We start from the raw sequence: 3,029 nt of genomic DNA, 5'->3' as shown, positions 1-3,029 counted from the left end.
GTTGGCTAGCTGTATAACTCTCCTCTGATTATATCCCTCATATCACAAAGCTATTATTAATTCTACCTTCCAGGAGTTTGAAGATCAAGCCTGCTGTCTGCTCCCTACACCACGGAAGCAAACTCATTCTGGGCAATCCCTTCTGTCCATCCTCTGTAGCGGAGATCATATTTCTCAAAGAACCATGTGTTCTACGTTCTTGGTTTATCTTTTCAATTTAGTTGAGTACTTCTTTTACTAGCGTTCTGAAAAAGGAGTTGTTATTATTATTATTGGAGTTGTTGCATATAAGTACTGACTATAGAATCCCAGGTTGGAAATATAAACCCCAAATATTTGACACAGGTCCCAGTCAATTTAGAAAGTTTATTTTGCTAAGGTTAAGCACGTGCACCCATGACAACCCAGCCGCACGCAGTAGGTCCTGGTGACATGTGCCCAAGGTGGTCAGGTCATAGTCTGGTTTTTATACATTTTAGGCAGACTGGAGACATCAGTTAGTACATGTAAGATGAATGCTGGTTCCATCTGAAAAGGCAGGATGACTCAAAGTGGGGAGGAGGCTTCCAGGTAATAAGTAGATAAGAGACCAAAAGTTGCATTCTTTTGAGTTTCTGATTAGCCTTTACAAAGGAGACAATCAGATATGCATTTATCTCAGCGCGTAGAGGGATGACTTTGAAAGACAGGTTTGCCTAAGGAGGTCCAAGCTTGGCTTCTCCCTTTAGCTTAGCGATTCTGGGGTCCCAAGATTTAATTTCCTTTGAAAGGAATCACTTTTCTCAAAATTTTGAAGACATGACTCCACTGTCTTCTAGCTTTTAGAATTGCTACTGAGAAGTCTAAAGCCACTCCAATTCTGACTCTTTGCATATAACCTGCTTTTTCTCTTGGGAAATGCATACATTTTCTTTGATCTTGGTTTTTGAAAATGCCACGGCAATGTGCCTCCGTGTACCTCTGTCACAGTGCTTGTCTTTTGAACCTGGGATCACATGCTCTTCAGTTCTGGGAAATTTTTTTGAGTTATCTAATGGATAATTTTCTCCCTCCATTTTTTTTTTCTTGTTTTCTCTTTCTAAAACTCTTGTTATTCAGATGTCAGTTCACTATTATTATTATTATTATTATTTTAAACTCTTCTCTCTTATTTTGCATCCCTGTGTGTTTTTGCTCTTCTGGAAAAATTTGTCAATCTCCTCTTCCAGCCTTTTTGCTAACACATTCATTCACATTCACATCTCACATTTTTAACTTCTGAAGGCTTCTTCTGGCTTTTCACATGTTCCTGTTTTCTATGGCGGGGAGAGTATTTGGCGCAATGCCCTACGGCATGGTAGGGTAACAGCAAGGGGAATGATGTACTTGGAACAATGTGAACGAGGGTGACCGTGGGAGTCAAAAATGCTGTGAAAGGTAATTGGAGGAAGCACGTTATGTAGCACATTATGCAGCTCTGACTCCAAGGCATGAAGCTGGAGTCTAAGCCTAGCTTTGTCCCTGCTTTGGAAAACTCAGCCTCTCTGAGCCTCAGTTTTCCCACTTGCAAAATGAACTGCTTGAATTTCTAAGAAACCCTACAACTCAAATATGCTCATGAATCTTTGATTACATCAATATTCTCTAAAGCAGGCAAATCACAACACTTAAATTTGTGTGTATCTATTTATGCTTTTCTAGATGCCCAAGTATATTTGACTTCTACCATCCAGCAAAACAGACCTTTAACCCTTTAGGAAGTTACAGGTTGAGAGTTGAATTGCATAATTAGTAAGTATCGTTTTAAGGGAATGAAGATCTGGTTTCCCCAAAGTCATAGAAGAAGTTAATGGCAAGGTTAGATTAGCAGGAAGGTGTTTGGTCGTCTAGGGTTCCCAACTCCATTGCAGAAGTTCTGAGCAAGTCAACTCTCTCAGCCATGATCAAGAAGAAACTAATTCATCTGAAGGAAAATGCTGAGCCTGCCTTCAGAGTCCTTCAGGGTAAACCTGCTGCACAATTAGCTGAAGGAAAGGGTCTTGTGGGGAGTCAGCACATCAGAAATACATCATTACTCAGCCAGAAATTGACATTCAGCAAATGTCAGCCCCTTCTATAGATACTGGAGTGGATCCCATGAAGAATGAGCCCATCACCCAGCATGAGGTTTACAGCCGCCATGAACCTGGAGGACAGGGCATTTGGGCCAGAGCATTTTGGCTTCCTCTGCTGTTTGAGGTGGATTTGTCACATCAGGAGCAAGACTTTGCTGAGTTCTCCCTCCTTTAAAGAACTGTTTTCTCTAAATTACTTAAATTGATGAGAATGAAGAGGGCCAAATTGATGGCACCCAAGTGCATTTGAAAGTGATCAGAAAGTGCCAGAACACCATAAATTCCATAATTAGAAAGTATTTTCTTAAGGGAACAAAGATCCGATATCCCCATTTCAGAGTTGGAAATGCCCCATGATTAATTTCCTCCAGCCTGTCTCTTAATGATATGAAATGCAATCAAGATAAGTAATCAAGAAAATCAAAGTGTCCTATGTATTTTAGGTAATAATGACAATAACATCCAGCCACTGCAATAACCAGAGTTATATTTTATTTCTGCATTTTTAAACCTCATAGCAGACACTGTGCTAAACGTGTCAAAAGCCTTGTCCCATTTAATAGCTAGAAAACATCATGAGGTAGAAACTGTTCTTGTCATTTTACAGATGACTTCAGGTGACTTGCTTAGAAAGCTTTGTCAGATGCCCATAGTCACACAGCAAGTAAGGGCTAAAGCTGGAATTTGAATCCAGACTGTGAAAACGCAAAATGCAGTCTTCTGAACTGTTATGCTATAATGCCTCTTAAAGGTTTACTTACTACTGTCAACTCTGAATGTCATGTGAAGTACAGGAGAGGAACTGTATCTTTTCTTGCCCAGTCATCAGAAAAGTTGTTCATTTATTTTGCAATTGTTTTTATTTTTATTTTATTTTATTTTTTTATTTGTATGGCTCCTTTAAATTATTTTTTTTAAGAAGAAAGAGAAAGAATA

This window comes from Cebus imitator, unplaced genomic scaffold, assembly GCF_001604975.1.
Source record: "Cebus imitator isolate Cc_AM_T3 unplaced genomic scaffold, Cebus_imitator-1.0 Scaffold85, whole genome shotgun sequence".
NCBI classification, from domain to species: Eukaryota; Metazoa; Chordata; class Mammalia; order Primates; family Cebidae; genus Cebus; species Cebus imitator.
This window is presented reverse-complemented; position numbering follows the sequence as displayed.